This window comes from Cyprinus carpio, chromosome B2 (genome assembly GCF_018340385.1).
Source record: "Cyprinus carpio isolate SPL01 chromosome B2, ASM1834038v1, whole genome shotgun sequence".
Classification (NCBI taxonomy): Eukaryota; Metazoa; Chordata; class Actinopteri; order Cypriniformes; family Cyprinidae; genus Cyprinus; species Cyprinus carpio.
In genome coordinates, this window is record NC_056598.1 from 25138017 (window position 1) to 25153246 (window position 15230).

General features: G+C 35.6%; 1 protein-coding gene across 6 annotated transcripts in view; it reads right to left on the minus strand.

Annotated features, from left to right (window-relative positions):
• The window catches only part of cadm3 (cell adhesion molecule 3), a 59428-nt gene that overhangs the window by 21005 nt on the left and 23193 nt on the right, over positions 1-15230 (minus strand). The gene's annotated exons all lie outside the window — the stretch shown is intronic.

A 15230-nucleotide genomic window follows, 5' to 3' on the forward strand; every position in this document is an offset into this window, starting at 1 on the left:
TTAAATTGTAATATCAGATTATCACAGAAACTTGGGGGTGGGTCCTGTCAAAGGAGCCAGAAAAGCATAGCAGCTGCATAGCATAGCACCCTGGCAACCACCACAATGACAGGTCATGAAACGTCCATTTGTCAAAGTCAGTGTAAACTGCCATTTACAACTACAACTAGTACATCTGTGTAACTTTTCAAATTTTGGATGGATACAAGGCCTACAACAAGTAGGTCAACTACCCTTAAATCAAAAGACCACATGGACTAGTGTCTGTGAATATTAAGTCGCAAAAATACCATTTACATATGAATCCTGCATGTTCTGTGCATCTCTGGGTGAATGAACAGCATATACGTGCGGGAGTGAAGCGTGACGCTCCCGGTGTTTTCAGCCTCTGCCACCTCAATATATGAGTACATGAATACATGAACATAATCTCTAGAACTGCTCAGAGAGTCACTTTATGAGCATTTTACCATTTCTTTTGAGAAAAACGTCATATCATGTACTAACAGAACCCTAAAGTTCAGTTTGACTTAAAGAAACCATGACAGAAATTGTACTTAATGCAATGATAGTACTACTACTATTAATAAAATTATTATTAAAACATTGTTTTTAAAGGAATATTTACCAGAAAAAATTACCAGAATTTATTTAGCAGAAAAAAATTTAATACACAACACAGTATTTCTGAGAAAAAAAAGAAAAAAAAAATTGTTTATAAAATCAATTAATTAGAGATGTTTTTTATTATTAATATTAAATTAAAATTAAAATGGAATCCAGAAAATTAATGGAAAACAGAATTTGGTAAAAAAAAATAAAAAATTAATACAACTGAATTTGAGAAAAAAAAAAAAAAACATTTTATTGGGCCTTAAAATATAATTTTTGTTAAACTTTTAATACATTTCTGATTAATATTGTAAGTTTCCAAATTTCAATTAATTAGAAATGCTTTTTGATGAATAACATTTAATTTGACCATTAAAACAGAGTGTAGAAAATTAAAACGGCTCTATAGCAACCACCTAGAACACCCTAGCAACTGCATAAAAACACCCTGAATATTCTAGCATCATAATAAGTTTTGAACAGGTAAGTACATTTTATTTTTATTGGTTGCTTAGTGTTTATGGGATTGAAGTTTGATCCAACACATGTACTGTAGAGCACTTCAGGTATCTAAAAGATGACAACTTAACTCATTCTACTGGAAATGTGTCTGTGTGAGTGTGTGTGTAAAGGCCAGATGTAATGCCAATATGAGTCTAGCTGTATGATAATTCCGCTCTGGGCGGCCCATGCTCCACTTTACCCAATAATTACCACTTAGGTTATAATCGATGACCTTTTTAATGCTGACCGGTGCTGAATGAACTGGGCGAAGCGCTGTCTGAATGTTAGGCTAATGGCAGCTTGAATGGAGCGCTAATGTTTAGTGAATGCTAGGCAAATGCTGGCTTGGCAATGGCTAAGCTCTGGACTCAAAGAGATTAAACACGGTGCAAAACTTGGCTGAATGTTGGGCGTATGCTGGCTGATTGATGGGGCAAATATTGCTAATTGCAAGGCTAACATTGGCTGAGTAATGAGTTAAACTTGGCCCAACGTTGCTATCGCACTAGCCTAATGATACTTGCTTTTTTGTGGATCTCAGTCTTGGATTGATTCAGGCTAAACACTGGCATAATTCTAGCCTGATGTTTTGCTAGCACTGGGGATTAACCTACTGAATCGCGGGCCAAATGCCGGCTTTCCACAGGCAAATATGTGGGACATACACAGGTGCACCAGGCGGGCATGAAGCTGGGCTGAACTCAGCCTGATTAGCCTAAAAGGCTTTAACGAGATGCTGCTTTTAAAAATAGAGCTTGAGCAGAAGGCATGAGAAAAGGCTAAGTCTCAGCATCTACATCACAGAACATCTGGCAATGTGTGTGTGCGAATGTCCAAACCAACACAGTGGTAGAATTAGTTTTAGCTTTCTTAACAATGAACCTATGCCAACAGATAATAAGCTAAAATTAGCCTTTAGCTTTAGCGCACACGGTGTGGTCTACTTATCGGCAACCAATTAAAGCGGTGTTAGCAGTTAATAAGCGATTAGTGTGTCACACACACGCTCTCTGTGCAGTGGACAACTGCTGCAGGGGGCACTTACTGAGACTCTCAAAATGGCATCTGATCCATTTAACTGGTTATGTCAGGACACTGACTCAACTTTAATCAGTGAGTGGATGGAGTGAAGTGGAGATGGGGAGAGAGAGAATATGGGTGAATTCAATTTTAAAGAGAACACCACTATGTCCTACTCACTCCAAAGGGCAGAGCACTTAAAGTGAGTAGTCTGAAGAGTATGGGTGTATTTAATTTTAAATAGAACACCACTATGTCCTACTCACTCCAAAGGGCAGACATTAGCCAAGTATGGTGACCCATACTCATTAGTGCCTGCATTGGACACACACAGAGCAGTGAACACACACACACACTGTGAACACAAACCCGGAGCAGTGGGCAGCCATTTTATGCTGCGGCGCCCGGGGACAGTTGGGGGTTCGATGCCCTTGCTCAAGGGCACCTAAGTCGTGGTATTGAAGGTGGAGAGACGAACTGTACATGCACTCCCCCCACCCACAATTCCTGCGGCCCGAGATCGAACTCACAACCCTTCGATTGGGAGTCCGACTCTCTAACCATTAGGCCACGACTTTCCCGCGTTACCGTCTCATTTGTGCCTGATTGGAACACAGTACACAAATATATGTCACTGCCACTTTATTTTGAATCACAATGGTACCTTGATAACGTACAGTATGCAGCAAAATTCACGGCATAGTGTGACTTAAAATGAAATTCTGCCTTTATTTACTAACCTTCATATTGTTCCAAATGTGCCAGGAACAAAAAAGGAGATCTTTAATAAATATTATAAAATTTAATAGATTTTATAAATGTACATAAATTTAATAGATATTTGATTTAAAGACTCGTACCGTTTGCATTAGGAACCACATTTTACATTGAATCAATAGGTGTTTATAAACAAAAGTTGAAAAAAATGTTTTTAAAATGTTTTCAACAACACAATGATTGTTTCAAGTCACTTTGAAATCAAAACTGACAATTTTTTATTTTATAGAATATTATTATAAAGTATTTATCCGTGTGCATAGTTAAAAAAAAATCATGTGTCTTCTTTAATCAAAAACATTACTGTCTGCTCTTCCTCACAACAGCATCTCTTCTCTGATGACTTGCACCGACGCGAAGGCAAGCCAACAATCCAGCAACCTGTCACTCACATTAGATCGCAGCAATTAGTAAACGACTACGATCCAATCAATCCCGAAGGACAAAATCTAGCCCGCCCAACATTTTTTCTTGTTCAAGGAGCTGTTTTACTCAGTTATATCAGAGTACAGAACACAAGACAATGGCAATTTCTGTTTCATGCTTTTGGAAACAGTTAATAATTTAATGTACGAACCTAGCAGAGCAAATCTTTTGGGCTGATTTGATTCTTGATTCACAGGTTTTTGATTCAATTCAAAAGCCATTCTAACATTTTTGAAGATCTGCAAATTCAAAATGATTCATTTTCAATTAAATTTGATTTGATTTAATCATTCGTTTCTCTTTTTAAAAAGCTCAAACTGTGTTTATCCTCAATGCTAGTGAACCCTGTATTTAATGTAGCCTGAATTTTACATTCATCTTGTTTCATCTTCAAAAAAAAGCGACAGATGAATTTGTTTGTAAATAAATAAGGGTTTGTTTGGGTCAAAGTGCTTTTTGTTTTTGATGTAAACAACAAAAGACATTGAAAGTGCTTTCTCGTTCCTCTGAGCAGCTGATAAGCCTGTTTATTTAGCTATGCACGATCACATGGTTAGTTAGAATTTATTATTCCCATTTAGCATTGTTCATCCTGCCGTCTACAGCCCTGCGACCCATTTTTGGGTCACGACCCAGCAGATGAGAAGCACTGCCTTAGAGTATTTACACACACCAAAACACACGGTTGAGTTAAAAACACCCAGACAGTGTCATTCTCCATCACATCTCGCTCTCTCTCTCTTCTCTAGGTGTCTCTCGCTCACACACACAAATGTGTGAGGGTGTAGAAATCACACAGCCTATATTTAAAGCAACATCGTTTACACCCTCCTCACATAGACGAGAGAGAGCAGAGAGGACGGCTACTGAAAAGAGACAAAAGCAAAAGATTACAGATAGATGAATACGGCGAAAGACTGACGAAGAAAGCCAAAAGGAGAGACAGAGAGAAATAAACGAGAGAGAGGGAGGAAGATGAGTGTTTGTATGTGAGAGATAACACAGGTTGAAGTGTAATAAATACCGTCCAAAAACAGACAGTGAAAAATAACCCCTTCATCTCTCCATTTCCCTTTTCCTCCTTTCTCATCTCTCTCCATCTGTGCTTCACTTCTTTCTTTCTTTTTCCTCCTCCTTCCATCTGTCTCTCTCAGTCTCTCCATATTTTCCCTCTGGTATTCTCTCACCTCTACGCCTGCTCCTCTGTCTCTCTGCCTCTGTTACGGTCTCTCTATTTCTTCTGCTGCATATGTAGATGTCTATTTTGCAGCCTGATTAACGTTTGATTGGCACTAAACACCCTGTTGGTTCCTCTCCCATGTCCAGCTGTTTGTGTGTGAGTGTAGCAGCTGGACTAAATGAAGTCCTTGTTGCTTTATTGATTGGTCAGGCTGCACACATTTATATATTTGATGAAGATTTGGTTTGATCTTCTAACTGCTGGAGCATATTTGCTTAATCAGAGTATGGCAGTGTGTGTGAGGGACCAAATATTGGTTTATGGAGCTCAATGGAGATGGGCTTCAACAGAATTAGACTTCCGTTTAGAATATTGTTAAAAATTACATTCATTGTCAAGATTTAAGGTTATACTGTACTTAATATGAATATATAAGAAAAAGTGTATATTGTAAATGTATTTTACACTGTAAAATCATTTTCTTAACCAGCATTTTTATAACAAATGTAAGATATATTCTATGAATACATAAGGTTAACTATCTAAGAAAGTTTTTTCATGTTTTTTTATTACATATGTTTGATTTTTTCTATGAATACATAAGGTTAACTATCTAAGAAAGTTTTTTCATGTTTACTCTTGCTTTTTATGTTGTGCAAAAATTATTATTAAAAACAAAAGGTTAAATATACAGTGTGTGTGTGTGCATCTGCTTTAGATGAAATAAAAGTTAAAAGTTTGAGGTCAGTAAAACCTTTTTCAAAGAAATGTATATTTCACAACAAAGAAGGACACAGTAAATTAATCAAAAGTGACAGTGAAGACATTTAGTTACAAAACAAGTTGCCATAACAATAAAATGTTCTTTTGAACTTTTACGTTTTTTCATGTTTTCAAGTTTATTTTTCAGTAAAATGATTTTATTTTTAACTTTTTTTTTGGTGAAAAATTTTGTATTTTTTTGTTTTATGTGAAGGATTATGTGACACTGAAAACTAGATTAATGATGCTGAAAATTCAGCTCTGCCATAACAGGAATGATTTACATTTAAAAATAGATTCAATTAGAAAAGTCATTTGTAAACAGTAATAATATTTCACCCTATTACTGTTTTTAACTGGATTTTCGATCAAATAAATGCAACCTTGGTGAGCATAAAGTTTTTTACTGTTTTTTAGTTGAAATTTAATCAACTTATTGGATATTTTTTGATTGGTGGTTAATTTAATCATGTTATCGGATATCTTTTGAATGGTCCCACTCAATGCCAGCTGTTGCCCTATTACAACCCCAAACCAACCTCTCACACACATGCACTGCTGCCCCATAACTGCCCCACTGGGTGCGAACGCCCTTATCCTTATGTCATTCACCCTCCTTTTTCAACCTTCCCACCTCTTTTTTCTTTTCAGTTTTGCTGACCATATTTCACATTAATAGATTTAATATTAATGATACTGGAACAACATTATTGTTACAACATCATTATTAAATTGAGCACACAAACAATTTTTAGCTTGCTTGAGCTGCAGGATCAAGCTAAAATCAAAAGTTCCCATTAAGATGTTATAGAAAATCTCCTAGAAAATATAATCCAATTTAAATATTTACATTAACACTGGCTGTTATAACATACAAATCATCCATCACTCTACAGCAGATGAAGAATTCGTTTAATGACTGCAAACTCAAAATAATTTCTTTAAGGATTAATTCTTTCAATCTTTTTTCTTTTTTTTTTCCGTTTTTTTTTCTCTTTTTTTGTTGTTTTTTTTTGTAATGCTGTCTTTGTCTGTCTGGCTTTGTTAGTTTGTTATTTTCACTATCTTACCCCCCAGAGAGGGAGACTGAGCAGGGGGCAAGAAGGGACAGAATGACCCAGAGAACAAGAGAGAGGTGGAGAGAGAGAATGGCTAGGAATGGCTGGCTGCATGTGATGCCCAAACTCACTTTGTTTCAAACAGGATTATGATGGCCAAAAAATATCTTCTAGGTATGCTGTTCACTTGCTGTTCTTTTCAATATATTGAACTTACCTATGATGGCCAAAAATGCTGTGTATAGGAAGGACGATCATACATTCAAACATGCATTTGATGCCCCAAAACACTGCAAAGACAGACAGTTTAATAAGTTTGTTTTGAACATTTGATAATGCATTCAATGCTCAGAAATGCTGTCTAGATGAGCTCCATTCCATTAAAATGTCCAGATTTTAAGTCCCAACAATGCTGTCTAAATTCAAACAAACAGTATAACACCCAAAAGTGGGCTCACTATTCTTATTACTGTAGGTTCAATTTAAACATTCAAACCTATGCTGCCCAAAAGTGCTGTCTACATTTAAACATATGATGTCCGAAAATGCTGCCTACATACTGTAGGCAGCACAATAATTTCAATTTAAATGTTTGAATGTCCAAAGTTTATAAGGCCCAAAAATGCTGTCTAGGTAGGCAGCTCAATTAATTTAAAACATTCAAGCATGCACAAAATGCTGCCTAAATAAAAAGTAGCTTAGTTGTTTGTTTGATTTTTGGTTTGTTTTTTTAATTTATTGATTATACATAAAATGCCCACAAATGGGGTAGACAGCTCACTAAGTTCAATTCAAATGAGTCTAGAATTTCTAATTACCGAAACGCTGTCTGCAGTACATTTAAACATAACAAAGGTGTTGTCTAGGTAGGCAGCTCACTAAATTAACATCAAACATTCAGACACACCCAATGATGATGCTCAAAATTGCAGTCTACGCCTATGATTTCCAAAAACGCCATCAAGGCAGTTCACTAGCTTTTGAGATGCAGCCAATGAAAAGGAGCACTCAGTGCTTTGGCAGGTATTGAGTGAATTGCAGCCAATAAAGCACTTTGAGAAATAAGAGGTCAATTACAAGGAGGAGGAGATATGAGATCTCTTTATCAAGCAAACAGACACACGGTGACCTCAGCCACCACAATGCCACCATAAACATACTCGCACCACAAACAAACACAGCAGTATAGACTCTTCCAGAACTTTCTCGCTCACTATCACTCCATCTCTTTCTCACTCATACGCACAACGACAGACGCCAGGAGCCTGGAAGAGACTTGTGATGGATAGAAGCAAAGAGAGGAGAGAACAGGGTCCTGAGGGAGAAAGAGAGATATAGAGACAGATAGAGGGAGTGACAGTTTGAGGTGAAAGAAGGAGGCGGGGGGTGAAGAAGATAAACCATAAATTAAATCATTTTAGAACAAAGGAAGAAGGTTGCTATGCAACCAGACAGGGGAGGTTACCAGGGGCAACCGCTATGACCTGAAGCTTGACCCTCAAGACGAAGCGACCTGAACCCACATACATGCAACACAACCTGCTATCCGTTTATTTGCTTTGTTTTCTTTCATTTTAAGCAAAAGACAGAACAGAGAAAAGACAAAGCAACACATCAAAATTAAGAAAGCATCAGTGGGAGTTTGCAATGTATGGAGGCCAATTTTATATATGCTGTGAGTGTGAATGTTGTGTTTACTTAGCTATACATCAGGGACAAAATTACCCACAGAAGTTATAGCTATATCTGACAGAACCTCCTGCTGGGGATGTCCTCAAAGGTAAGAATGAATAATAAATAATGTTGGTTTCAGTCTAAAATGCAAAATCGCTTCTTTAAGGGGAGGCGGGCTTCAAAATTAACACTCACCAAAGATTAAATGTCAGCAAAATCTTTTAATTAATTAAAAATTAATCCCTTACTGATGTAAGTGATGCTTTGGTTTGAGTAAGTGAAATCAATTAAAAACAAATTATTTACTTGATAAGATATCTGTTGCATCTCCTGACAATATTTATATTTAATTTCTTTATTTTTTAAATATAAAATTTTATTATTATGACTAATATTTCATTAATTATTCATATTATTATATCATTTTATATGTATGCACTATTGTTTCTATGTCAAAGTGACTCAACAAAACATAGTGCCAGACTAGATGCCAAACTTGAATAATCTGATATTTTGGTTTGTGCCAATTAAGTTACAAAAACACAGTCTAATAAAATTAGATGAAGTCGCTTTTATTTTAAAAGCATTTCAGTCACTAGCTTATTAAAAAACAGACATTAATGCATTATGTAATATATAAAACCTTTCATAATTGCATTTCCAGCAAAAACAACTAGATTGTGATATATACCATTACTGTGATGTAGTATTAGTCATACTGTGATATTAGATTGCATGCCACCCACACCAATCAGCATTAAATAAAACAACAGAAGTCTATAGTATGTCTTCATTTAGCTTGGTAATTGTGTTTGTGTGTGCGTGTGTGTGTGTTCCAAAGTTTGCTGGTGATAAAAAAAAGTTGTACAATGAGAAGAAACATCAATATACTCTCTCTCTTTTCAATTAGAATCAGAGTTATTTTGTTCTCAGAGAACTTAAGTATGATGGGAATTATTTCGGACGGCAGCACAAAGACTCCCTCTGCTCTCAACCGAACACACACACACACACACACACAATAGACCAAAGCAGCGTTCACTGTAAGCAGCCCCTCTCTCATAATTATTACACACACACACACACACACACACACACACACACACACACACTTCATGTACAGCTGCACGTACATGTCGAAGTGGACAAAGACTCAAATGTAAGGTTCACAACAACACACACACATACACTCATGCCACATAACAGCACACTTGCACAAACACATACTGCATTATTGGACAGTAGGGTTCCTCGTATTCATTCATAAATGATAGCATTTACATATGCACACAAATCACACACATACAGGACATAAACCTACACTCAGGCTAGTATGAAATATTCAGTGCTCTGCATTGTGCAGACCACACTTCACTGCGATCAGACTTTAAATGGAGGGATTCGCTGCTCTCCTCAGCAACACCTCTCTCTCTCATCCCTCCTTTTTAAACAGATCTCTTCTGTTTCTCCCCTTCAGTTCTTCGCTTTAGTCTTTTATGCTTTGTGCATGCAACTCGGCCTCTCTTGCACTCTCTTTCCCTCAGTTCTGTCACTATACATGCTTTCGTCTCCATGATCTCCCTCCCATTCCTCTCCTTCATTCTTTCTCTCTCGTTCCCCAGAGTCTGACAGCAGGAGACTATTACGCTCACAGACGGAATCTCTCTCCTCCAATTTCTCTCTGTCTGTCTGCCGTCTTCCCTCTCTCTCTCACTCGTTCTTCCTCCTGTGCATTCGCTGTCCTATTCCCTCCCACTCATTCTGCTCCATCCCTTCTTCTTTTTCGCGCTGTCTTTTCCTGAGTGGATGTAATTGGTATCTATAGGACACTCCCTGAGAGAGAAAGAGAGAGAGAGCTGACATACAGTGCACAATGAAAAACAGACAGCACAATACACCAGAGTAAACACACCATGCTACACCGGAGCAATCAGGACCAACACAACAGATCAGAGCCATCAACAACACAACGGTGCAAACTAACAAACAAACACAGCGCAAATGACATCACGCCAGAGCAAACAGAAAAAAACGTTACATGCAAGCGAACAAACACAACACCAAGCAAACAAACATGATACCCCCCCCCCCCAAAAAAAAACAACAACAACATAAAAAAACATAGTCAACAAGAACATCACAACAGATTAGAGAGATTAACAACATAACACCCTGAAGAGTCTTGTCGTGCTAAACTGCTAATTTGTAATGCTAAAAAAAATTTAATAATTTTTTGGGAGATCAGAGTCCCCATAATGTCACAATTATTACACTAAGAAAATATAACTGTCCATAAATTAAAATAAAGAGACAACAACTATAAAACCCACAAAAAGGACTAAAATAACTTGACTATAAAAAGTGGCAAAATTATTAAACAGTATAATGTATACTGTAATTTATATTTATACAATAATTTAAAATAAAAGTACAAACTTTCACAGTAGGACAGTAGGGATGGGTAATACGACCAAAAATCTTGTTATGAAAAAAGGCAAGCATAACTTGTTTATTCACAATTTAACTCCACAGAGTTAGCTTCATTTTATTTAGTGCCACATGAAATCCATTTCATTTTTCATAAAATTTAGTGGTTTCCATTTTATTTATTTATGTATTTATTTATTTTGGATTCTGTTTTATAATCCAATACAAATATATTATTAAAATGTGTCTAATGAAATGTATGAACAAAACTTTAAAAATGTAATCAATCTTTTAAAATGTAATCAAATGAAAATATAAAAATTGATTTACAACAAAACATTTTTATTTTTGTCAAAAAATGATGATGCACAACAGAACTGTATAATTTAAAACATGGATGAAAAATATCTTGGTTGTATGATATTCCTTAAATTTATAAGTATTATTATTATTGCTGCTGCTTCAAAAAGTACATTTTATACAATAGTAATATATTTCTGTCATAATTTCTTCAAGTTAAACCAAACTTTTATTTTGATAGTTTGAGTTTTAATGGGTATTTGATGGTAGTTCTTCTCAAATGAAACAGTGAAAAGCTTGTGAAGTGACCTTCAGAACAGCGCTGAAGATAATATATATTGTAATAGACACAACCACGGCACTCATTCACAGAGATGTGCAGAAAACACAGACTTATGAGCAGCATGCACTTACTGGTTGTTGTTGTATTCATTTCTGCTGTATGATAGGCTGTTAGATTAAAATATCCAGAGCTTATCATCGTTATTGACATAAATTTTATCGCTATCTCGATATGATACCATTTACCGCCCAGCCATGTCACAGCTCAGATGAATTCTCATTTATGTTTCAATTCAGTATCAGAGTGTTTCCAATAAAACTGCATGAGAGAAATAAAAACGTAAAACAAATAAATGTGATATCATTGCTAGTATAATTTAGTATAATTAGTATAATTTTGGAAATATCCAATGAGACAAGGCTAAGTTCATATAAAATTCTTGCAGGTGCTGATACCTTGGCAAAACTGAGCCCAGTTTGAGCATCATTGAGATCTTTTCTGATCTATTGAGGAGACACATGGGAGAATATATGCCTATTCTCTCACCATCATGTCATTCCAAACATTCATCACTTACTTTCTTCTGTGAAACACAAAAGGAGATATTTTAAAGAATGTTGAATCCCACTGGACCCTATTGACTTTCACTATCCTCTTTTGTGTTTCAAAGAAGAATAAAAATCACACAGGTTTGGAATGACATGAGAATGAATACTGGATGATAGAATTGTCTCTTTAAGACTCCATTTGATCTCCAATTATTCACTTTCATGTCTTGGAGAAACAACTGATATATCAAAGAGATCTGATGGAGGCAAATAAACATGATGACACAAAAGCATGCAAGTATAAAACAGCATAAAACACAACATAAGGCACCACAGCAGTTAAACCTGCACTTAAACCACAGGACATGAGCAATATCTCAGCACAATACGTGAGCAATATGCAACACAACAAAAAGAGAATAAAGAAACAACTTTTAAGGGCTTGAGAACTTTCCAAACAGAATGAGACTTGAGAAACGAGATAAAATGCCAGAAGAACCCTTTTTAAATTATTCTGCCCAAGTGGCCAAAAGAAATCGATTCATGCAAACCTGGGAGACGTTATTCAATGTCCAAAACAGAACACAGCAATCAAGTGTAGAATACCACAAAAACAGACCTGAACAATCCTACTGTGGAGCACCACAAATTAGACCTGAGAAAAGTGCTGTGGAACAAAGTGAACAATCTGCTGCAGAGTCAGGCCACGCCAATCTACTGAAGAGCACCACAAATTGGGCCTAAAGAATGTTGGACAGCTAGATATTATGAAAGAGATAGAGAGAGAACAGTTTTATGGTTTAGAGTCAACAGCTCTGAATTACATGCTATTCGTATGACTTCTATAGAGAATACAATGTTTCAGTATAGTCGGTCAGTATCAATACCAGTAAAATTACACAGTTCTCAGTTACCAGTTTCATTGTAACTATTTTATTTTCATAGGTTTTTTTTTTAACGATTTGAAAATAGAAATATAAGATGTTTAATTAGTTACGCCCGCAATAACAATGATAAATCTTTAAAATATTAGCACACAGTAAATCTGTAAAATAACAGAAAAAGCACTGGCCACTCATTATCCATTAATTTTACAGACATTTCTGTTAACCCTAAAACACAATGCTGTGAAATGCAAAATACTTAATACCTGTAAGTAAAAAAAAAAAAAAAATACAGAAAATTCCTTTAAATACAGCACATTGTGCCCTATTTTTTTAGCCTTCAGATATTGTTCAGTAAATGACACACTGCATTCAAATTATCAAATAAAAATCGATTGATAAAATTAAACTATCAGAAAGCATAAATAGCTACTGGACACACACAGCAAGACTTAATGCACAAATCTCTTTTGACACAACAAGTTTTGTCCTTTCTGCTGCTATGGTTATCTCTAAGTCAGATTTAATGGAGCTGTCACTCCGCAAACTTTGCAGTGTGTGCTTGGCAGCATGAAAAATGCTTTTTTATTCAAATTATCTGTAATAAAAAAAGAAATTGTTTACACTGCACAATGAAACGCCTAACTACATTGTGTTTACAAAATGATTTGTGAGCGTGCAGAGCTCATGAGCTTATAAAAAAACAAACTCTTGTGTATTAAGCAGATTCTGACTTAAATGATTCTGGTTGGCCATGCATTGACATGCTCAACAGACATGTTTGTGTTTGGCTATCAAGTTTAACACTGCAAAAACATTGTTAACAGAAATCTTTGACACCCTTCACAAGGCACTAGCACAAATGTGCACTGAAGCATTTGAAAGCAGCGGTCTATTAGTGGCTACCGAATTGTTCTGGTACTCAGTATTATCGATACTGCCAATACAACAGAATATGGTGTTGTTATGTTTTTAAAATGCAAGTATCGACTTGGTAACAAAGTACCAGTACTTTGTATACTGTACATTCTAGTCTTGTCCAGTTCATAGTATGGCATTGTCTAATACTATATTTGCCAAATGATACAGTAATAAAGTCCAGTCACATAAAAATGGAAAGGAGTAAACATAACACTCAATATGGCAGCGGTACTGCTGCTTTACAGTTAAAAGTTTCAATCATGTTTACTTATTTTGTAGGACATTCTTAATTTACGCAAAATTCAATTAAAATGTAAAATAGGCATTTTTAATTTCAAGATACTGCCACTCACAGAATTAAATATACGCATAAAGAGGTTGTATAACAAAGGCAGCATGGTCATGTTGCTTGCAACAGTAGAAACAATATTGCAAAGTTTAAAATTATTATTGTTGCATAATGTGCATTGCTGCACATGGTCTTAAAAATATAATTTACCCTGCAGAGGCATAGAGGCATCTATGATATTCTTAGTATAGTGTGCTCAGCCATCATTAATATGCATGTGTGCATTTCTAAGGGCATGCGTTACAAGTTCTGGATATGAAATAATCACAACAGCATAAGATGATCAGTTTCTTTACTGCTGGTGTTCCAAAACCTCAAGAAAATCATGCGGACTGAACTAAAGTGTGGGTGGAGGTCTCTTCAAAACATCTTCTTTAGAGAGTATTGAGTCCAAAATTATTACATTAAACCCTGAAACTATAAAACTTTCCATCTAAATTACACATTGACCATGAAGATAGACATACCAAGCTTTTCCATTTCAAGAATCACCATTAAAAAAAGAATATTATTATCAGGTTTCACATAACAAAGGAAATGAACATTTCAGTAATGACTAGGTTTACAATAATCCAGCAATTCTGTTTAAAATCACTGTTATAATTAATCCCCTGATCGGGTTTAATATAATAAAAATATGAATCCCATGATGATAAGCAGAATATTAAAATTTAATCCCCTGATCTGGTTTAGAGTAATGAGAGGTACACTTGACTGAGCAAAATGAAAAGCAGCAGAGACAAAATGTGTGTGTCATAGTTACTGAAATGGAAACATGAGGAGCCCTAAAGAGGAGAGTCAGGAATCACATTTACACCGACTTGAGACAGAATGAAGACATGTCATGTTCAGCAATAAATTCAACATTTTCATGATCAGTTTAAACCAAAACCATGCAGATAAAGAGAACACGAAAGACACAAATAAGGTTAAAAGATGGAGAAATTATTTGAATAGCTATGGTTGAAAAACGTTTTGCTTGTATTCTTAAGGTAGAAAGGAACAGTCAGACATCTCTTTGTGCATTTGACTAATTTTTCCATCCAACAGCGCTGCTGACTCTTATTCAATACAGCTTGACTACTAGCAGCGTTCAAGGTGAAGTTTGAAATTAATCCAAGGAAAAGAGTTTACATTTAAACCCTGGTAAAGAGCTTAGTTGTTCAGTTATCTTGATGACGCTAATGAGCACAAGTCCCTCCCTATGACAGATGATGAGAGAGTAATATTCTGCTTACTGAGTACTGTATAGTGCATACAATTTTTTAAATAGTATATGAATCATGCAACAGAAAACAGTCCTAAAATACATGGCTGTCACATGACCTTATTACATGAATACTGTATCTGCCCAATATCATTAAAAGGAAACAGCTTTATTGCATAAAACATCCTAATCTTTTGCATTAAAAAGAAAAGATGTTTAAAATTCAGCTGGTTTATTCATAAATAAATGTCAAATCAAGTGAATTACTGTGATAAAGCTTAATGGAATACAGCAAGGC